The sequence below is a fragment of the Heloderma suspectum genome, chromosome 1 (genome assembly GCF_057233095.1).
Source record: "Heloderma suspectum isolate Gila_16-S chromosome 1, 16-S_ref, whole genome shotgun sequence".
Lineage (NCBI taxonomy): Eukaryota > Metazoa > Chordata > Lepidosauria > Squamata > Helodermatidae > Heloderma > Heloderma suspectum.
The window spans coordinates 119,234,384-119,258,383 of NC_139458.1; the positions used below are offsets into that span (position 1 = coordinate 119,234,384).

The 24,000-nt window shown below is 42.8% G+C and overlaps 1 protein-coding gene across 15 annotated transcripts in view; it reads right to left on the reverse strand.

Annotated features, from left to right (window-relative positions):
* Positions 1–24,000, reverse strand: part of SOX6 (SRY-box transcription factor 6) — a 613,575-nt gene that overhangs the window by 464,311 nt on the left and 125,264 nt on the right. For 6 of the 15 annotated variants that reach the window (XM_084855012.1, XM_084855004.1, XM_084855009.1 and 3 more), the window contains one exon: positions 9,367–9,480. The exons of the other annotated variants lie outside the window; for them this stretch is intronic. The gene's annotated coding sequence lies outside the window, so the exon portion shown is untranslated. The remainder of the gene's footprint in view (positions 1–9,366; positions 9,481–24,000) is intronic. 15 annotated transcript variants of the gene reach the window in all.

The following is a 24,000-nucleotide window of genomic DNA, read 5'->3' on the forward strand; positions in this document are numbered from 1 at the left end:
TGTATTGTGTATTTGTTGTTGTTGTTGTTTTCTTTTTAAAAAAATAAAAGTATTATATAAAAAAAACTAGAAAGCTAAAATGCCTCAGAAAATAAAAAGATCTTCACTTGGCGCCTGAAGAAATATAATGTAGGTGCCAGGTGAACCTCACTAGGGAGCTCATTCCACAGCCAGGGGTGCCACAGCAGAAAAGGCCCTCCTCCTAGTAGCCACCCACCTCACTTCCTTTGGCAGGGGCTCACGGAGGACCACTGAGGATGATCTTAAGGTCCGGGCAGGCACATATGGGAGGAGGTGATCCTTCAGATAACCTGGCCCCAAGCTGTTAAGGGCTTTGAATGTTAATACCAGCACTTTGAATCGGCCCCAGAAATGGACTGGCAGCCAGTGCAGCTGGGAAAGTACTGGCATAATATGAGCTTGTTTGCCAGTCCCTGTTAACAATCTTGATGCCATGTTTTGGACCAGCTGAAGTTTCCAGACCATATTCAAAGGCAGCCCCACATATAACGCATTGCAGTAATCCAGACAAGACATTATCAGAGCATGGATAACTGTAGCTAGGCTATCTCTGTCCAGGTAAGGGCGTAGCTGGTATACCAGCCTAAACTGAAAAAAAAGTGCTCCATGCCCTTGAGTTCACCTGTGCCTCAAGTGACAGTTCTGGGTCCAAGAGAACCCCAAACTGCGAACCTGATCCTTTAGGGGGAGTACAACCCCCTCCAGAACAGGTTGAATATCACCTAGTTGGGCAGATGAACCACCCACTAACAGTACCTCCATCTTGTCAGGATTGAGTTTCAGTTTATTGGCCCTCATCCAGTCCATTATCATGCCCAGGCACTGATTCAGAACAGCCACTGCCTCACCTAGGTTTGATGAGAAAGAGAGGTAGAGCTGGGTGTCATCCACATATTGATGGCACCTCAGCCCACACCTCCGGCCAGCGGTTTCATGTAGATGAGGGATAAAATAGAGCCCTGTGGAACCCCATGGCATAGTTGCCATGGCGCAGTGCAATAATCCCCCAGCACCACCTTCTGGAATCGGCCATCCAAGTAGGAGCAGAACCACTGCAGTGCAGTGCCTCCAACTCCCAACCCAGACAACCTATCCAGAAGGATACCATGGTCGACGGTACTGAAAGCTTTTCAACAGGTGTTTTTTATGTTTTCAGATTTTGCATATTGTATTTTTTATGTTTTGAACCTTTGTAAACCACCCAGAGAGCTTCGGCTATGGGGTGGTATAGAAATGTTTACACACACAGAGAGAGAGAGAGAAAGAGAGAGAGAGAGAGAGAGAGAGAGAGAGAGAGAAGCTGGCTTATACTGGCCCAACTTGTATGATTATAACTTAGTTTAATAAGCCAAGATATGAATGACCCTCTTGCCCATACATGCAAGCCCCTACTCTCCTTGCTTTGTAGTGCATCTGAAAGCAATGCAGGAGGGCTCAGTTAACTATAATTTCCCATTTGTCCAAACTGGGAAACTATGATTACTATCTTCAGAGCAAGCCAGGATCTTAAACCAACCTCGAACTATGGTTTGTTCTGAAGATGGTAATTATAGTTTCTTGTTATGGGCAAAATGGGAAACTATGGTTGACTTGAGACTTCCATATTGGAAGGGAGGAGAGAAGCAGCTGTGTGCATGGGCACAAGGCTCATTCATATCTTAGCTTATCAAGGTAAAATGGGTTGGTGACCCCATTGGTTGGGAGCTCACCTTCAGGCTGTGGCACCAACTAACAACACACAGGGATGCACTGCAACCTAGAAGCCACCCTTGCACTATAGATTCAAGCCTGACTGGCTAGCTGAAGCCCCAGAGCACTGTGGGCACCTGACCTAAGGTGCTGAAGACTCACTACTAGAGGCCCTGATGTGAGCCCACCTCCTGCTGCTGAGCCTACCTGTTTATTAAGATCTTCCTAAGATACCCTACTACAGATTCCTCCACCTAAAACAAAAGGTGTAAAGGCCTAGGCAGATAAAAAGGGATGCACCTGGTACCAAAAAGACAACAGAGTTGGTGCCTGGCAAATGTCCCTGAAAGGAGCATTCTGGAGATGGAGCGCCACCATTGAAAAGTTCATATGACAAGTCACCCTATTACTCACCTTCAAAGGCAGGAGAACCTAAAGAAGGTCCTCAGATAAAGATTTTAATATCTGGACAGATATGTATGGGAGTCCTTAAAATACATTGCTGGCACCAAGCCATTTAGGGCTCTGAAGGTTAACACCCTCTGAAGTGGGGGGGGGTGTTACCTGGGATTGGGCCTTTTCATACAGTACTAAAGCTCCCTCCTGGGAGTTCATTGCATGGCTTTGCATTTCATTTAGAGCCCCCTGAGCATGGAAGGGATTCCTCCCCCTTAGTTGCTGGGCTGAGTTTCTCCTCCCTCTGCTGCTTTTAGCTCTGCTGCTCAGTTGATTGCTGCTTATTTGATTATTCTAGTTTTCTGCTTTTAATTACTGTACTTCTAACATTGCTAGCCACTTTGAAGAGCCTTTGGCACAAAAGGCAGGATATAACTGTTTTAATAAAACAAAACAAATGTGAAATCCTCGTTGGTGGCCAACGCAGGAGGGTTATAGATATGCCCTAACCCTGGCATCAGCTTGTCTGGCAAAAGGGGAGGGGATGTTGCGGGTGGGTGGGGTGAGAAAAGGTGGCTGCTGCCTATTGAGTGCCCCCCCCATGGCACCACCAAGCAGGGGACGGGCCGGCAGAGCCCTCTTAAGCTCTGCGCCCCCTCCCTAACCAGCTCTCTCGCTCTCGTGGCTCCCTCCTGCCCTCCCTTAAGCAGTGTGGGTTTATGCCGGTTGCCCTTTTGGGAACCATGTAGGAATTTTTGACTCACAGTTAAATTGGCCTTTACTGTGTGTTTTTTTGCCTACTTCACACTGTTATTGGGGCTAGGGTGCGTCCAGTAGGCAAATACGGTCCAATCTTTCATAGGTCACTTTTCAGTTTGCAGCTAGGACGGGCAAAAGCGGAAAGAGATTAGGGATGGTGTGAATGCAGAGGCACCTTATGGTGACAGGTGATGCCTGAGGCCCCCCAAACGGGTTGTGCAGCTCGGCGGGGGATAAGGGTTGCCTGGGAGACCAACCCTCCTCACTCACCCAGGTGTTGTGTGGCACCGGAAGGGTGTGACAGGGGAAGGTCTACCTCCCCCAGAAGGGGCAGTCCGGAGGGGTGGCGAGATCGACGCCACCCCTCAGGCTGGGTGTGCTTTCGCCCGAGAAGTGCCAGCTAGTCGCTGGCACAGTCAGCTGCCCGTCCTAGGTACCCCTTTGCAGATATTTTCAATAAATGTGGCCCAATTTTCAACCCAAGCCTTGTCTGACTCTTCTTTGACCCATCTCTGCTCGCAGTTGCTTTTGCCCACTCGAACAATGGCCATTAAAATGTAGCTCAGAATTTGGTCTCAAAATAAGTAGTCATGTATGCACAGTCGAAAATAGGAATAAAAATGATCACAAAGCACACCTGAAAAGGTAGCAAGCAACTTTTAAGAAACTCTACTTAAGAGACATCATTCAGAGAGACAAGAAGACAGCCTTAAGGAAAAGAAGCTCTCTGAATATGGTTGCAGTTAAAGAACATGTTTAAACTGACAGCTAGGATCAACTGCACCTCAGGGGCTGAACACTGTTTGCCCACTAAAGCTTTTATTCTCTGCTTTATCTTCAGGAAAAAAAATCCAGCAGGATCAGGCCAGTTAAGAAAGCACGATCACAAGAAGAAACTCATACCACTAAAGGAATCGAGGTTTCTGAAATAGAAGTGACTTTGTCTTGTGTTCAGAAACACATTTGCATCTAGCTTGTAAAATATTGCAACAAACATCTTACAAATTACTTATATGCTTCAGCATATGATTATCATACAGAAGGGATGAAGATGACATGTTCAATCCTAGCAAAGTCTTCTTCATGATGATAAGATTACCATGAAATGGAACTGAACTTGCCAGATACAACTGGCTAAAGTTTCTAGTGCATAGGCTCAGTCTTATCATAAGGAAAGCATAACTGATAAGAATTCTCCTGGTGAAAGTGTGATAACTGACACATAAACATGACAACTGGCAGGATTAACATGTATCATAATGGCTGTTGCACCTATTTCAGACATGGAAAAACTATGCAGCTCTTTCAGCTGTCCTCAATTACACGTGCCCTTATCAACATATGCTTGGGAAAGTGGTTAATAATTGCAAACAGGTCTACATACTTTACATAGAGGTATAGAATGCTTGAAGTAAACAAAACATCTTAAATAAAATGTAAGGACATATAAAACCATCTTAATTCCAACTTGCATGACATTGCCCCTGCTCAGCAACCCTACTGCATTCTGAGAAAACCTAGACCAAATTATAATAGCCAATCGAAGATTTATGTCTATTTTACATTTATTCAGCCATGCAGGAAAAGGAGGGTCTTTCAGATATACTGGTCCTAAACTATAAAGTGCTGTAAGAGCAGCACTGGATTGTATTCAATCTTGGCTGTGCATTTCCGAAATTCTCCTGCTCTGATTATCCTGGCCTGCTTGACATGGTTTACTACTATTTTACATTGTCCAGCACTCCATTTTGGGAGCGAGAAAAATAATCAGCCCCACATGAAAATCACATAAATCTCCAAAATGTACCATACCAGGTGGGGAGATCAAACATTTTCTCTTTTATGTGATACATGTGAGGAAGATCTCAAATTATACTTTGCCACCCTAATGGCGGAAAGCGAAGAGGATCTAAAGAGCCTCTTGTTGAGGGTGAAAGCGGAGAGTGCAAAAGCTGGTTTGAAACTCAACATTAAAAAAACTCAGATCATGGCATCTGGCCCCATCACTTCCTGGCATATAGAAGGGGAAGAAATGGAAGCAGTGACAGATTTTACTTCTTTGGGCTCCAAGATCACCGCAGACGTTGACTGTAGCCATGAAATTAAAAGACGCTTGCTCCTTGGGAGGAAAGCTATGGCACACCTAGACAGGATAGTAAGAAGCAGAGACATCACCTTGCTGACAGAGGTTCGTATAATCAAAGCTATGGTTTTCCCAGTAGTAATGTTTGGCTGTGAGAGGTGGACTATAAGGAAGGCTGAGCGCCGAAGAATGGATGCTTTCGAACTGTGGTGCTGGAGAAGACTCTTACGAGTGCCCTGGACTGCAAGGAGGTCAAATCAGTCCATCCTAAAGGAAATCAACCCTGACTGCTCATTGGAAGGACAGATACTGAAACTGAAGCTCAAATATTTTGGCCACCTAATACGAAGAGAAAAGTCATTGGAAAAGACCCTGATGCTGGGAAAGATTGAAGGAAAAAGGAGAAGGGGACGGCAGAGGATGAGATGGCTAGATAGCATCACCGATGCAATGAATATGAACTTGAGCACACTCCGGGAGAGAGCGGAGGACAGGAAGGCCTGGCGTGCTATGGTCCATGGGGTCACGAAGAGTCGGACACGACTTAACGACTGAACTACAACAACATGACACCTGTATGAGGATCCTAACTCATTGTGCATTTTGAATAGGCCCCCATGAAGCTTTTTCTTTGACATGGCAAACTGTTGATGTGGCCATGATTTTATCATGGGGATGTTTTCAAACATATTAAGTAGTACCTCATCTCATTACACACATTTATACTAGCCATCAGAGTTAGACCGCAAGGATGCATTCTTCAACCCATAGCATCTTCAGAGGGAGGAGAGGAATTTTAGAGGTACAGCTGGGGGGTCGCCTGAGCCAAGAACAACCCCCATTACTTGATGTATTTGTAACTACTGTATTTATATCTGAGTTCAATAAAAATTGAATGCCATTTAAAAAGGCATTAGTTAGGTATTCTCCCTATTTTTTCATGTGATAATGTCCTTCCCCCTCAAAAAATGTATGCTCTATTCAAGTAGATTACTAGACAAGTGGAAACCAAAGTACCAATCAGGAATTAAGCCCACAGCAGGTCTTGACCTGGTGACCTGACAGATGAGAGGTGGAGCTTTTAGTTTGTGCCTCAACATCCAGCTCTGGATAAAAGGAGGGACTGAAGGGAGGCTTGTCATATCAGCTAAAGAAGCTTCTTGCACCAATATAAACTAATGTGATTGGCTAATGATGCCTGAATCCTATAGTCTCTTCAGTGTCAAGAACGTCTGATTGGTCTGAACTAGTGATAGGTGAACTTACCCCAGGTGAATTCATTATTTCTGCAATGAACAAACTCATCCGTGTAAGCTTGGATAAGAGTTCTCCCTTAAAACAAACTCTTGTTCCATGTAAACAAGCTTTTGCGCATGCACAATATCAAAGTGTATCTGTAGTTTGGAAACGAGCTGTAGTTTGGAAATACATAGTGTATCATGGTGTCATGCATCACCATGTTATGTATCCCTTTCTGATTAGTTGTTATCATGTACTTACCAAACAAAATAAAAGAAAGTACTGTATGGATGACAACAACACAAATCCAATCTCACAGAAGTAAGAGAGAGATGTAACATCATCACAGTTTACCATAAGCAAGAAAAGGGTTAATCCGACCAACATGCATGGAAGTAGCATTGTTTAGATATAGACTGTACAAGATCAGAAACTCATGATCAATTCCAAACTTAACAACAAATTCGTAAAACACTGGTCCAAGCTCATTGAAAAGGTAAGCATTATGAACAGGTGAAGTTCGAACAGTGAGCTGACTAATTACAAAATTTGGTGGCATCACTAGTCTGAACTACAGAAAGATCTTCTCTTCCTATTTCATTTTGTTTCTATTTGTTTTTCATATTTATATCCTGCCTCTCTTCCACAATGGAACTCAAGGCAGCATATATAGAATCCTCAAGTGGTCTCCCATCCAGTCACTGACCAGACCCAGCCCTCCTTAGCTTCAGGAAAGTGGCTGCTTCATGTGCCAAAGGCCATCTGGCTCTCCCCATCCTCAACTGCAAAGGAGATGGATATGACAGTGCTGGACGCACAGAGAAGCACTGGGCACATCTATTACTAGAATGTAAGACGGTTGCAGTAAATGAGCTCAAGATAGTGACCCTATATACTACCTGCATCTTCTGCCAAATCATGTGGGTGTAGATTAATGGACCTGTTTTGTCATGCTTAACAGGTTTGTTTTTAGCAACAAATCATCAGCTGAAAATTAACATACAAGCATCTTCAGCTAATAAGGGAAGTTGAACATAACATTTATTTCAGGCTGGCACCTACTGACATAACATGATGCATTGTCAGCCCTCACTTAGTGAAATATTTATGTCACCAAGCAGCTTGAACAAATGTTTTTTTCATTTCCTTTCTGACAGCCACCCACCCATGTTTCTCTAAGAAGTAATACACACATTTCAGTCCAACATAAGTACTATGGACAATCTCCTAGAATAAAGGAATAAAAGGGGTATCTTTATTTCACTGTCTAAGGGCCAAAACAGATAGTGGCTGCATTTACATAGAATAATAAGCCAGTCTTCTGGGGAAGCCTGGCCTATCGTGAACAGGCTAGAGCCATTGCACACAGCCCATTCACTTTCACTCAGCTCGTCCTGTCAGCGCAAACAGATAAATAAAGCAGAAAGTGTTTGTTTAGCATGTTGTCTGAACCTGGGGACCTAGCATGTTGCACAGTTTACAAGCCAGGACTGTAAACCAAGGTTTGTTCTTGGCTTGTGAATCCTGGGTTGTTTGGGAGCAGTAACTCAGGATTCCTAGTTCAGATGACATGCTAAAGCAACCATTTCTGGTTTACTTAGCTTCTTGTGGTAGCGGGAAGAATCAAGCAGAGCAAACGGACTGTGTACACTAGCACATAGGTCATTCCCAGTAGGCCAGGGTTCCCCAGAATCCAGCTTACTGTTGCATGCAAATGCAGCCGAAACATTAAATGCAATCACACAGTTAGTATGTCTCTTATTTTAGAAAATAGTCTTGGGGATGGGAGCCATCAGGATCAGGGCCATGGTCTATGAGAAGGGATGCTAAACTAATAAAAAAAACAAACTCTGGGCTGTACCCAATGCTGCAGTGGAGCTGGCCACTGATTCTGGTCCACATGCAGCCAGGCCTGCCAGTTCCAATCCACAGGTGGCCCCTACCGCTTGTGGAATGACCATTTAATGCTCCTGGAGGCAAACTCTGAAACTAGCGGAAGCGCTTGTTGCTGGAAGGGGGCAGGCTGGCAAAGCTCCCTTATGCAAGCTTAGCTGACTGCCCCCTTCCAGAAACAAGCATTTCACTCGTTTCAGCTTGCCTCCAGAAGTGCTGAATTATCGTTCTGCAAGCCATAGGGGCCACTTGGCAGGGCTGGCCACACACACAAGGGCAGGGTTGGATTCTGCCGATCCCCCCCCCCCCTGCAGCTGCTATTCACTCTGGGTGGTCGCTGCTGTTGGCACCAATGGCAGCCTCTCTCCTGGGATGAATAACAGCTTCAGATGGGGATTTTGGTTGGGACCATGGCAGGAGAAGAGTAATTTAGAAAAACCTCTCCGTGCACCATGGTCCTGATTCAGATCTTCTCTACCCTGGCAGATGTTATTTAAAAGAAAAAAACCTAGTCACATTAAATGCAATCACACTTTTAACACATCGTCTAGTTTGACCCCAAATTATTTAGGCAAATAACCAACATTGGTTGAACAGAATTCTGCTGTCATCATATCACTCCTCTCTTACTCCTAGTCACAGAATATGAATGGCCATGTAACAACATCATCAAATCTCTGCGAACAAGACAGCCTTTTAGATTCTACAGCCCTTTTAATCGTGCCACCGTATTACCTCATTTCTCTTTCGCCACCCCCGCTTCTCCGCATATTCTCCCTTTAGAGTCTTTGTATAAAATATGATGAACTCAAAAGTATCATTATCAAATTTATGGCATATATTCACTGCATGACACGTTATGTCTCATACTTGTTTGCCCTGCAGGGGGAAAAATTTGCATAGAGTTTAAATGTATGTGGTCCATACAAACTATAGTTAAAGCACTATTACACCGTTATATGTTTTTCTGTATGAAATAGTAAAAAAAATCCATTTTTGTTCTTCTTTAGGGCAACATTTTATTACAATTAAATGAAAGGCTTAGCACCACTACTTCTTCGAAAAGAACCATGACTAAATAAATAAATAAAGGACAGAGTTTTAGGACATTGAACTGAAAGGATAAAAGATGCCTAGATCCATGAGGTTTTATCAAAATCAAATATGCTTTTTTGATCTTTAAAATGTGAATGGTTTCTCTTTTGCTATTCTTCCATCTGTATACAATTTGGACAAGTATTTTGACAGAAAGAAAAAATTGAAGGGCTTAAAAACAAAGCACTTGCCTTTAGTCTTGACATTTTTTTTTTTTAAGGGATTCTACTCTCCTCCACCATTCACTAGTGGCCATCACTTCAGATCCATACCCCCACAGCTGTGAATTAGAACATGCAGCTCCCCTGAAACCAAAACAAGAGATGCTTTTACTGACTTGGAAAAGGGGAGTATTGTAAAGGGGAAGCACTTGCATTCCCATTTCCTTTGAGCTTTAGTGTCATATTCCTTATATAAAAGACAAATAAGAGCCATGTAAGTTTAAAAAGAAAACATACATATACAAACAGGATTCCAAGATGAACATATAAGAATTATACATGGCAAACTGACTTAACATCAACAAAAGAAGATCTGTACATCTACATGCAGCCAAACCATTATTCCTCCTTTATTGGGATGTTCACTTAAGTATTCCCTCTTTAGAGTGTTAACTCTAAAGTGTTCCAGGACAGTTATCCTTGTTTATAAAATTACTGTTATAGTTCTGAGCTTTTGGACGGGGCAGGCTATAAGTTGAAATAAACCAATGTTTTACACCCAGTTGAAATACTACAGAGAATATGAAATCTCTTAACGGCAGGCACAGGCAAGCAAAACAAATCATTAAGGAAGTATGTACATTAGGTAAATCTAGAAGAGGGTAAGCTCATACAGATGACCAAACCACAACAGGGAGCATTCTCATGCCCCAGAGTAGCTTCCTCATCTATATCCTATCAAGTCATAAGGAGGTTTTTACCTCATACCAAGCACAGATTTTTGTGGCAAAATGACCACTTGTAACCACACTGAGTCTTTTTTGCACACCATGTTGCATTAACTAGCAATATTCCCTCCCCCAGCAATTGAGTAAGAATAAAAAAACAAATTAAATATATGTGAAGATTAAGGCTGTATACACACAATAACTTCTGAAGAGTCACACAAGGAATGGATCTATGCTAATAGTCCAGATCCACCAGCATAGGTAGTATTCATCAACAGCAAGTAAGTGCCTGTTACAGTCACACCAAAACATACATGTCTATTGCAGAACTGTTGGTTGCATGGCTGGAAAGCACATCAGCTTTTCCCAGACACTGCTTGAATTTGATGATGGAATGCAGGTAGGCTAAAAATACTACTTTCTCACCATTGCTGATTGGTAACAATGTGGGTAGAGAGGAGACCTGTAATCAGAGTGGATTGCTTGGTAGAAGAAGCAAGGACACGTTACACACCTGAAGAGTGGCTAGCAGTACCAGGTGCAGATAGGGGGATGTACAGAGGCCTGGGCCATATTGTGATATCAGCCCAGCTGGGAGAAGAGCCCATGGAAAATGCTCTGTTTAACCCAATCTAAACTCAAAAAAAACAGGAAGAGACCAAGGAGATAACAGTAGAAAATTGACTGAGCAATGTCTTGGACAGGTTAGACCATACATTTGCAGTCTCTCTCTCTCTCCCCCCTTCCTCCCCTCTCTCTCATTCTCTCTCTCTCTCTCTCTCTCTCTCTCTCTCTCACACACACACACACACACACTAAACAGACACCCACTCTGATACATATATGCAAGACAGACACTCTGAACACACACACACCCTCTTATGCACACATGGGAACACAGGGACACTACTGGAAATAGCTTCCTTTATTAATCTGGACCACACCTCAAGAATATAATTAACTGTAGTCTTACAGACTTCTGGCTGTAAGACTACAAAACATGAATAGTAGCACCTTGTTGGACATAACATGAGAGATATCGTAATGCCTATATACCTTCCTATGCTCATGTTCTGTCTACCCATAATTGTGTCTCTGTGAAAATGCTCTTGCCCTTGGCATATACCAGACATATGCTACAGAACATGGGAATATGTTCTATTGGGAATAGGATAAAAACCTCTTCACTCCCACCTTTTCTAAAATATATTGTAGATGGGGAGAATGCTTAATTCTAGTCATTTTGTGGGCAAAGCAATCTATTTCAAGGTTCGCTGTGACTGGAAAGCCATGCTTTGGACCATTTAGGTTGATGTAAATTCAGCACTGCTGATTGGCTTTGTGGTTTATTACTACCTGGTTCTGGGTTCATCCAAAGCAAGTGGATATTTGTCTATGTAAGTGCACTGTGATAACTGATCTAATTTGGTGCAGTATAACATTTGTTTCTACATCCAGTGATGCAATGGTCAGATCCTTAATTATTCCCTTTCTTGCTAGCATTTTTTACTGGCTTAGCATGTGAGCCAGTTTACAATACTAGCAGAGCAAACCTAAACAGGGTGCATTGACACTGCAGGCTGATCTGGAAATGCAGGAGTTTGGATTGCTCGTCAGTTGCTAATATCAACAGCCCTGCAGAGTTTTGAGAGTGACACCAAACTGCACAGAATTGCATAGAACTGAGCAATTAGATCTATTCCAAAGTTTCAAGGCAGGCTGTAAAGTAAATGGCTCCATGCATTTGAAAGGACTCCCAACTGAATTACTGGGGGTGAGGGCACAGTTCATTAATATTACGGGATAATACATTTTTAATATTACTATAGGACAGGTGTTTGTTTTCCCCTGACCCCGCTCTGAGGAACTGGAAGTACATTACTCACAGCTCAGTCAACCACCACTTGACTCCAAGTCCTACATGCACTGACTCTGTTTGACTTCAGAAAGGGTCAGTAAACTTTGCTCAGAGCAAAGGCAGGAAGGAGGAGCAATGATGTAGCACTAGCTGAGCTCTGCACTCTGCCACTGGGTCCGGGGGAGGGGGGGGGCTGTCTCTTCTCACTGCCAATGCTGGCATAAAAACAGAGTCACCTAGTGGCTCTTCTGGCTAGCAGCACTAGCGTGGTCACAGGCCAACAGGCCAATATATAATTGGGCTACACCTGGTATTGCTGGCCACCTTCCAAACATGGTTCCTGATCATGTAGTCCACTGTGGCACCACCCTGCTCTCTGCCACCAAGTAATACTCTCTGATAATGCCAGGGCCCCCTCTGTCCACTTCAGTTCCCATTCAGCTGTGTAGGACCTCATATGCACCACCATAGTTTGATCTCCCAAATAAGCTATGAAACCAGTTTGACCAGGCAATACAGAGCAGGGGTAGGGGACCTCATTCAGCTAAATTCCTGGAGAAAAGAGCTATTAATGGCTACTAGTCTTGATGGCTATGTGCTACCTCCAGTACCAGAGGCAGTGAGCCTATGTACACCAGTTGCTGGGGAACATAGGTGGGAGGGTGCTGTTGTGCTAGTGTTCTGCTTGTGGGTTCATGGTCAACAGCTGGCTGGCCACTGTGTTAAGAAAACGCTGGACTAGATGGACCCTTGTTCTGCTCCAGCATGGCTCTTCTCATTTTTCTATGTTCTCATTCAGCCTGAGAGGGCCGAATTCAATTTCAGAGAAGCTCGGGGGGGGGGGGCATTCCAGTGGTGGGCGTGGCTGAAGGCAAAGGAGGTGGGGCCAAAGACAAAAGGGGATGGGGTAAGAAATACCGGCATACTGTAAGCTTCAAGCTTTCACTGCCAGTTCCTAAGCATTAGGAGAGGCATTTCAACCTTTGGGACCAGGGGGAGTGGGCAGGACCATCTGGGGAACCCTGGAGGGTTGGAATGAGAGCCCAGGAGGGCTAGATTTTGTCCTTGGGCCTGACATTCCCCAGCCCTGATAAAGAGCACCAGGGAGGGGGGAATAGCATGCCTATCACAGTCAGCGACTTATCTACCATACCACCTCCAACTGCCTGAAAAGTTACCATCTGTACTGTACACAACCTGTGATGCATGTAACAACAATCCTATGTGATAATTTAAAAAAGAAAGCTGGCATTTTTAAATAGATGGACTCGCAGCTTGATTGTGCTTAAAAGAGGCAATCTACCAATAATACATAATCAGTTAATAATTGTGGTTTCACAAAATACAATTATTTCCGAAGGACAAAGCTTCAAACTATCATTAAAATTGTCAAATGCCCCTTATTTTAAGGGTTATATACATTGTTGAGGTTTCACCTCCCCCTCCTTTTTTAAACCTGGAATACAATGGCTACAACAATCCTCAAAACAGCTAAGAGTGGCTTCATTCACTTAATATTCTCACAGCCAGATAGATCATGCATACACAAACATGTCCAAATAAATAATTTCCTGTAGCACTGAGTATCATATCACCAAGAAGTAACCATAGGAAATGACTGCCTGAATGCACCAGCATGAAGGGCACCACTCTTACACACACAGACACACACACACACACCTACCTTGTGGCTGTGCTTGTGGTATGTATTCTAAGGCCATCTTTACTTTGAAATAATCCAGTTTAATTTGGTAAGCAGTTCAGAAGAAGCTTCTGGTTTTGCAGTATTTTAAAACAACACAACTTTCAAGAATGAAAGCCCAGCATCTTCCGCCCACAAGAAGCCTCCTCAAAGATCTCTTCTGTACCAATTTTCACCACATATACTATGGCTCTGGTAGAATTTACTGCATAGTCCAATTTTATTTTTAAACAGAACTTTCTGCTCATCAGTTATAGCTTATTTTAATATCACATATCTACCATAGTTGTTTGTATCAGAGAAAAACATAAGCAAAAGAAACAAGTTAGTCCAAGGACATAATGTCTTTCAGGCTCTATAGCACTTAGCAGGTTAGTGGGCCTCCAAGGCCTAACAGATTTAACCAAGACTTTTCACACAATCAGGTAAAGAAAGCTCAGCCAGTCAGCAGATGTCCCATTCTGATAACAAAGAGAATATTTTAGTGACAATGTGAGAAAAGAACAGTAAAAATGGTTTAAAAACCCACTCAACCATGTTGACTTTTTTTGCTCTCCAAGAACTGTCTCTCTTAGTTTCACTGTGACATTCATTGCAGTCTTCCTGCAGCTAACATGAAGGCAGCTGTACATGTTTGTCAGAGCCTGTCCAGATAAAATACTTAGAAGCAATCACTATGCATCTGTCGGCCAAGATAAAAAATTAAAACCAACACAAAGATTATGATGTATATTGCACTGCCCAGAGAATGTTGGTTATTGGGTGGATTAAAAATCTTAAATAAATAAATAAATAAATACCAGTTCCTCTACACAGAGAGAGAGAGACAGAGAGACAGAGACAGAGGTTGAAAGTAGGGATGGCTATCACAGGGAAATCCAGCCCTTTGGGGGCTCACTGGATTTCCCCGGAGCCCCCGGCATGGTTGGCATTTGCGAGCCGAGCCACAAGCTTTTCCCCCGAAATCTGGGAAATTTCTCAGATTTATTTATTTTTTAAATCACCATTACCACTAATTAAGCGTATTATGGCCATAATTTGCGTAAATTAAGCAAATTACAGCAGAAAATTGTGTAAATTAGGCAAATTGCATAAATGGCAATTTTAAAAAAAACCCACCCCCGAAAATCTGTGAGCTGGCCCAACTCAATACAGATCAAGTTGGGCCAGCTCACAGCTAAGCAAGCCAGAGTCCGGGGAGCCAAGCGGCTGAAAGCTCAGTGAACTTCACCCCCCTGACAGATTTCTCCAACATCCCTAGTTGAATGCTACTCATTGTTCAAGTTATGTAGCACTGCTGGGAAAATTTACCTGTACTTTCTTTTCAGCTTAAATTCAAGAACTTGGCATGTTCGGATTTACTGAGTTAGGAGTCAGAGAGAACACACAACCAAGAGATGGTTATTCATATTCTAGATGTTCAGTAATAATTGTGCTCCATTACACAGCAGTGAAAAAGGCGAACATGACCAAAGCTGGTTTTATAATTTGTTAGGTCACTTCAGTTCCTTAGAGCGGCCTACCTTAAGATTCCATTACCTCAACTAAATATGTTCAGCAAACCATAATGGTGATGGCACAATAACCCTAGAAGATTGGCTAAAGAAAACACTTAGGGGTGGATTTGATAAAGGAGACCACGACTGTTCCTGATTCTCTTTGATGCCATGATTGAATAGCAAAGAATACTTTTCCGTTGTCTTAGGCTACATTTCAACGGCAAATAAACTATTAACAAAAGCAACTTCCAAAGAAGACTGCTAAATATTAAAGTATAATATAATCATTGTATGAATTAGTCAGTAGCCAGTGCAGAAACTGTCCAACCTACTTTCCCAACCATCTGAAACATATGTGCTCTGATTAAAACAGGACCATTTTGAAAACAAGGTAGCAATTAACACCAGACTTCTGCACACATCTCTAACAGAACACAGATTGCAAACTCTGAGTGATACTCCTGGCTGAATTACCATCCCACTGTTGCCATTTCTGTTTCAGCAACATGGTTTTATCCTTCTTCCTTAGGTGTTATCGTAGAGTTACTTCTATCGTTGAACCAAAATAATTACATTGAAAATTACTATTTAGATATTCACCAGTTTTATTTCTGTTATTATATTCCACGTGACTTTTCTTCAAGAACTGTGCAATATGCAAATCCAATATCCAAACAGGTTAAGGTAACTGCTAACTGGCATATGCTGTTTGAGAGGAGGTGAAGATGAATGTGAAAGATGATCAGATTGCAAGTTCCTCAGGGCATAGACCTATCTTTTCTTTATACTACCCTATAAAGTACTGGGTAATCTATTGACCCTATATAAATAATAAAGAGTGATAACTGGACACAGAAGATGTGGACAACAGACAAGATCCAACTGACTGAGACAATCCACAGCTTTCTTGGCTCCTTAACTGTGCCAGGTTAGGAAGTATCTGTTCCTGTTGCCAGGGAAATCCCCTCACCAGCCCTTTAATTACAAGGAAAACTGGACACAGGGTTACAGGGCTGCCTAGCAGAGTAGCAATACCTCCTCCCCATCTGCCTAAACACACTCCATGTGTTCCAGATATGGCAGCAGAGAGACATACTGGAGAAGAAGTACACTTAGCTGCTGCAAATGCACACCATTGGTTCTTAGACTGAGTCCTAACAGTAGCACACTGCCACTACACTATGCCTCGATCGTTCTTGTGCAGCTGAATCTGGCTCCATCAGTGAGTCCAGGTGCCAGCTACCCACACCTACAACACAATTCTGTGCACTATTATTGTGGGGGCGGGGATGCTAAGACACTGCAGCACTTCCGTACCTCTTTGTCGGAGGCAGGAAACAGTAGTTATAAAGTTTTTTTGTAGTGCAGATTGGAGCTTGTAACTCTGAACTAAGGGAGAACAAACTACTTCCTCTAGCTATCAGCATTCCTTTGTGGTTGATGGGTCAGATTAAGCAGAAATGAAGACAGTTCTGAAAAGTAAGCACATCCTAAAACATCTTATACATCTTCATTAAATAAACTATTTGCTGGGTTTCTTGAGTACATATCAGTTTTCATTTAGGGAGGAGTTTGTTTCTCTCTCTCTCTCTCTCTCTCTCTCTCACTCACACACACACACACACACACACACACACAGGTTCACTAGAACTCTTCACATATCAAATAAATGCATGAAGGAGTTGAGAGAGCATGCTGCATAACCCTGCCCTTGGCACGTGCACTGGCTTTCTCTGCCCCCACCCAGCCTCGCATTGAGCAGCTCTATGTGCATTCGAACAGACTGTGTAAAGCTGCTCCACACAGCCGTACACAAACGGGGATCCGTATTGGCCCAAGGGGCTCCTGAGCCAATAAGGGGATCATGGGCCAATAAAGATCCCCACTTGTGTAGAGGAGGTCTACATGCATATGTTGTATACATCAGTACATACATAGGGACCCTTCCCACGATTGCCAAAAAATGCAGCTGGTGGGTATATGGCTGGTGTGTGTGGCAGTGGCAGGCGGCAGGCTACACAGAACAGCCCCACAACAGAGAAGAGCCACAGCTCAGTGGTAGAGCACCTAATTTGCATGCAGAGAGTCCCAGGTTCAATCCCTGGCATCTCCACGTAGGGCTATGAAAGAATTCTGCCTCAAACCCTGGAAAGCCGCTGCCAGTCAATGGGCCAGTTCCCACAATCACCATGGGTTAAACAGGCCACAGTGGCTTATTTAAGCCATGGCACGTGCCAGGCGCTGTTTGCCTAATGACCTGGCCAGGAGCAGATTGTTGTGTCATCTGAAAGCAGGCGACATGGCTTGTGGGAGGTGGAAACAACCCTCAGTAACTGAACAACAGCCCATGGGTTATTCCAGGGTTATTTCCCCCTCCAACAAGCCATACTGCCTGGGTTCAGACAACATGACAAGCAATGCCTGCGCGGGTGATTAGGTGAATGGTGCCCGGCACGGTGATCATGCAAACCAGGTTAGTATCAACAACTCTGGAGCAATGGGCTGACTCAGTGGCCTGCTTTGCATGGCATGACACCATGACTTAATTTACCCCTGGGGGTTGTTGTGTCATGAAGAAATACTTTTGCACAGCTTACCATGGTTTGTCTTGTTGTGCAAACCCAGGTGGCAGGGTTTGTTTGAGGGATAGACAACCCTCCAATAATCCTAAAACAAGCCACGGATTATTGGAGGGTTGTCTAGTCCTCAAACAACCCCTGCAGCCTGGGTTTGCATGACATGACAAGCACAGCAAGCCAGGCACCATGCAAAAATGGCACCTGTCACAACATGACAGCCCCCACATGTAAATTAATCCACGGTAGGCTGTCGTGTCGTACGAACCAGGTCAATATAAGGCAGTTTCCTATGTTCATTTAACATAGGACAAAGGTTCATCAAACCCTCCTACACATTCAAAAATAAGGTTCTGCTTTAAACCTTATCAATGCAGACAGAAGGCTAATTTCTGACATTACTGCTGCAGCACTGCTTGTTCCCACATCACCAGGGTAAGGTGAGAAGCCCCATACCACATGGGAAGAGCCAGCACCGAGACAACTCCCATTGCCAAAGTTAGCCCAGTTTCCAGTGGGCTGTTGTTGGTGTGGGAAGACACCACACAGCATGGGAAGGGAACAGCACTGCAGTAGTGCCCATTCTTCCAGGGATGGCATGAAACCTACTCCAAGTGTTTTGCTTCAAGGTGGCAATTTTTGACACGGGTAGTTTTCACGTGAGGGTGCATTCAAACGAGTAACTCCCCACTCTTGAGGTCACATGCTAAGCCAGAACTGTACCACATCCTATCTGGCAGAGACAGCAGTGGAAGAACATCATGACCTTCCTTGGCTTGGCATTCAGGTTCTTCCACACAGGTATCCTTTTACCTATGCTTTTTCATAGCAAATGATGGTCCCTTAGAATAACCTTAGCTTCATATGCTAGAGTCCCCTACCCTTTGAGTGCACCTCCCCATTTAGGAGTATGCATCCATTTACGGCACTGTTATTCCCTTACTCATTTGGCTCCCCTCCTCCTTCTCCTATGTTTTGCTCTCTGCTATGGCTACATCCACAGCTGCTGACCCCAGCATATGCCTACTTAATCATGGTAATTGCCTCATCCCAGGAAATGATGCCAGGCAAGTTTACCAAGTGATGAGCTTGATACCCATCACCTCAACTAATTGTGTGAATTGGCCTCCCATATCAGCAATCTGGGCTGAAGAAGATGCTGTCAATCATTTGTACATAAAGGACAGTACATTCATAAAGACAGACCCCAAAATATCAGAAAATAGCAGCAGCACCCCCACAGCAGCAGTTTAATCCTACCTGCACCCTCCCCTGCACAAATTCCAACTGATTAAATTCAGACTCTGCTTCCTGGCAGCTCTTGTATATATATTTTACCTGTTACACTTTCTGTTTTTCACTTCAGAATATAAATAAAGCTTAACCTCTCTTGATTGACAGCAAGAAACAACAATATTTAATTAACATCTCTTCGTTTGTAACAAATCTTAAAGGCTCCACCCAGTTAATAATGCTCTGCAAAAGTATTTCTCCAGTGTTTTGATAAAGCTTTTAAAGAAAAGCTCAGAACACTGTGTTCTTAATTCAAAAGCACATGCCAAATTAATTATGGTCTTATGCTTTGACCAAAAGTAGGATTTGTGGGATTTTCTCTTCCTTAAGTCAAAGGATTCAAAAGTAATTTATGAATGATACTGAAATAATGTTTGAATTAGTTGCTAACATGCTGTTAGTTTGGAGTGTTAAAAAGTATTTTTAAAACAATTCTATTGACAGAACAGGCATTAAAAAACCACACCGCTTCAAAACCTTACTTCAGAACAATAAAAGCTGCCTTAAGTAGAAAGAAAAAGCGTTTACATTCTCTCTACGTATTTTTAGATTACTCCTCTTGATCATGCAACCCATCCAGTAGCTTTACAACAGTTTGTATTCTAATACTCAAGAAACACCCATTGCTAAACAAGTATTATGGAGCTGAATCCCTAATAGTCACTTATTTTGACAGTAGGGTTATTTATTTATTTATTTCTCAATGTACAACATTTACTGTAGACATCCGCTGCATTTCTAGAGCTAGTAAAGTAGTTTAACCTGTTTAAATATGCACTTTGCCTTTTACAGTTATGTACCCTTTTGCAATTTATTGTATGATCGAGAAGACTTTTTTGTATCATTGCTTGTAATGCGATGAAAAAGTTATTGAAGGGGGGGTGCATATGCATGCATGTACAAACGCACACACAGCCTCCTTGCGTGTAAGCTATGTGTATACACTGGGAACATGAAGAGCCCTAGATCAAGAGCATGAAGTACATCTTTATGTACTCACCAAAACTGGCTAAAGCATGTATAGGCCAGGTAAACCAGCAGTGGCATTTGCACAAGATATAATTCAGATAACTAGGAGCTTCAAGATGGATTTATATGACCAGTTCACATAGTTATTATCAAGCAATAAATAAGCGATTTGATTTTACACTCACTTGATTTCTGTAACAAGTAGCTACTGCCACTTGGCCGTTCATCCAGGAACAAAATGAAGTGATGCCCATCTCTCCCCAACCACCTCTTCCCCCCAACCTGCTTTTACTGCCATCCACATGTTTTGCTGCCACTGTCCTCGCTCTTACCTTCTGGTAGTGTTGCTGTTATCCCCATGTTGGTTCTATTCAGAAAAAGAGAAGGCAGCACTATAGCCCATGTACGTGTGCTCTCTCTTATACACACACATTTTTACACACACTGTCTATGTAGGGGCTGTGGTTCAGTGGCAGAGCCCCTGCTTGGCATGCAGAAGGTCCCAGGTTCAATCCCCAGCACCGCCAGATAGGGCCAGGAAAGAATCCTGCCTATAACCCTGGAGAGCCGCTGCCAGTTGAAAATACTGGGCTTGATGGACCAAGGTTCTGACTCAGTATAAGGCAGCATCCTATGTTCCTTTAACAGAACGTTAGTCCTTTAAAGCCTGGAGGAGAGAAGGGGCATATGTGCAGTGGCATTGCACTGTTTTCCTTACAGTGTTTCCTGCTTTCAAGTAGTTACTGACTATAGAGGCACCTATGTGGTAACTCTATAGTCAGCCTAACCACCATGTTCCTACATAGGGCATAAGGACACTAACAAAAGACACGTGCCCCTTAGTGTGTTTCGCTATTATAAGTGCAAATGGTTTTCACTTTCTAATAGGTTGATCTGAACTCAGCACTACTGTAGATGTCCTTCCCAATTACGAATGATCCCATTTCAAAATATTTTCATTATAATAGAAGCAAGTGTGACATAACTGCATCTACAACTGGTACTGACGATTTTTAATGATAATCCCCCAGACAGAGGGGAGTTCGAAGTTGCCAGTGAATTACCTGCCACCAAACACCTTGCCAATACATTTGGAAGACCCACGAATGGAATGGAACAAAGATTTTATTTGTAAAAATGGCCAACAGATTTTGGCCTCTTTTTATTTTAAGGCCTTCTTCAAAGGGCTGTAACACAAGATAAGACAAGGCAAGACATTACTAAAATAGCATAGAATTTTAGCATTGGAGAAAAAAACATTTAAATCATTGCACACTGCAGTGTGCAAAAAAGTAAGTATGCACAGGCCTATCTGTATCTTGAGACATTTCTCTTCCATTTGTGGGTCTATTTTGGATGCTCTCCCACTTTTCCATCTTTTGTTTTAATACAATTGGAAGCAAGACGATTTAGGCTTTCTGCACAACAATGCAGCTTTCAAAAAATATAAGAAAACAAAGAAAATATAACATAAATTACAACATGTTCAGACATGCAGCTTACATTATAGCCGGGGTGGAGGACACTGTTGCATGACTACACACAAAATGAAATTCTACTGAAATGAAAGCCCATTAAAAAGTCACCCTGTGTGCGTATCACATGAACCTAAAATTAGACGTTCAAATATTTCTGCAGAAGATGGATGGATGGACGGACGGACGGACGGACGGACAGACAGATGAACTTTTAACTGGACAAATAGGCTTCTTTCCTATACTTTCTGAAATTCTTTTTTGGTACTTGTGATAGCATGTGAGGTTTGGTGGATTATCAAACATCAACCACTGCTTCTATCTACTGTGTATCACAATACACAAGAGTCTTTATCAATACATTATCATCAGCCCTCTTATGCAGTACAGTGACAGGTACGGTGAACTTGCTGTAGTTTCCCAAACTGCAGAGTAAAACTGATGAGAAGCAGAGGTTTCAAAGTATCACATATGGGTTTGTTGAGTTACAATGCCTACTTCTCCCCTGCCCTGTGCATCAAACTAGATGTTATGTGCGATTTACATGTTGGGAGGTCCCAGTGTCTTTTTCTTTCTCAAAAAGCAGCCAGGTCAGGTGTTGGGAACAATTTAGATCAGGGCAGTGGTGAGAGCTGGGCGGGAGGGGTCCTAACCCTTTCCCACCCACCATACGTTTTCCCTTTTATAGCCAATAGCAGCTTTGGGGGAGGCAATCTTTATCAGGGCAGTGGCAGAGGGGCAAAGTACTAGAGCCCCCTCTCTTCACACCACAGACCTAATACAAGTTGCTCCCCACTCCCATGACTGGTTTCTGAGAAAGAAAAAGCTCATATCTAGATTGATCCTTAGTTGTATCAAAATCTGAGGCAATCCACTTACTCTAAAGCTAAATGGCACACTACTCAATTCTCTTACTTCCTTGTATCTATAGGAGAAGAGATATAAGTGAGAGGCCATATATGCACTACAAATGTACAGCAGTTTTTAAAAGGCAGTTTAACTGCCATGGTTTCTCCCAGAGAAACCTAGGAATTGTAGTTTGGTGAGCGTGCTGAAAATTATCCCTAGCACCTCTCACAGAATTACTGTGCCCCAGGCGACAGGAAATACCCATTAAGTCCTCCATCATCTTTCAAAACTCTGTTCCTGGTCACATCCTCCCACCCCCCCTCGCCCAAGCTAGAATAAAAGTTGTATCATGTCAGGGAATGGAATACTGAACTTTTCTGTGAAGGGAGGAAGGGGGTTGCCCTAACTCCCAGCAGTGTAGACAGAGACAAACAATTAACAAAGGTAGGCTGCCAGCACCTCTTATGTCCACGTGAGTCTGAGCCAGGAGTGCCTCAGATCTTATAGGACACCCCTAGGGATTAGAAATGACTCCAAACTGGCACCCTCTATTTCAAGCACTAGGCCTTAAACAGGAGTGATTAACCAAGCAGAAGACTCTAGATATAGTACTACGGCTTACTTGGAAGGAAGCACACACAAGTCATAAGGTAAGTGTTAAGTTTATTTACATAGGGTAAGGAGAAGAGGAATAAGAAGGCATACAAGAACCAGAGTAATCTTTGGAAACAACACTCCAGGCAAAGAACAATAAGCGTTACGTAAGCCTGCCCTATACGCTACTTAAACACGGGTGTCCCAATAGAACAGGCCCAGTCAGTGATCCAAAGAAACATAAGCCTGAAGGCAAGTTGAGGTATGAAGACGAAGACAAATGGGTGGCTCCAAGCCCCCTCTTTTTATGCTCAAATCCCTAACAACTCAAGGAAGATCTTTGTTAACCAATCACAGTCTGGCTGGAACAGCTTTCCCAAACCCCATAGGGGAGAGTAAAAGTTCCCATAGGAATGCAGCTGAGATCATTCAATCCAATTAACTGAGAGTCTTACTCTGGTCTTGAAAGTTAGACATATCTCAAGATAACAGACACACAAGTGGTTGCAGCACCACGTGACCCTTCAGCCTGAACAAATGGAGGCTTACACACATAGAGAACAACATGAAAATGGAGTGCTTGGCACTTTCAAATCTTTTAAATGGCAGACTATAGGCCAAGCCAATTTTCATAAATGGAATATGTTTTTGTAGTTTACATTTCAGTATAGCAGATGAAATGCCTACATTGACCAGAATGCACTTTCCATTTTAAAGTGGCTTTCCAACACTTTCCATAACACACTAAGAATGTCCACAAGTGACACATTCCAGATTAAAAGGTGTATCCCATATACTGTATGTTTAATTTATCCATACATTTTTATGACACCGACATGTATCTTTATGCTAACTGTTTAAAGGTAAGAGATAAGAAGAGTAAAATATTTCAGTAATAAAGCTGAACAGAGTTAACTTTATGTACTTTTCTATTTACCTCTGGCAGAGCTAAATAGAACCTTAAATGTATTCAAAATATTGTTGTCTAATTGAAAGCGGAAGATTGAACATGCACAGAGACTGTTAAAAAAAAAACTTCACATAAAACATGGGGATTTAGAAAAATCCTAGGGCTAGACCTTGGGCTGCCTTTTATTCTTGAGTGCACAACACAGAAGAAT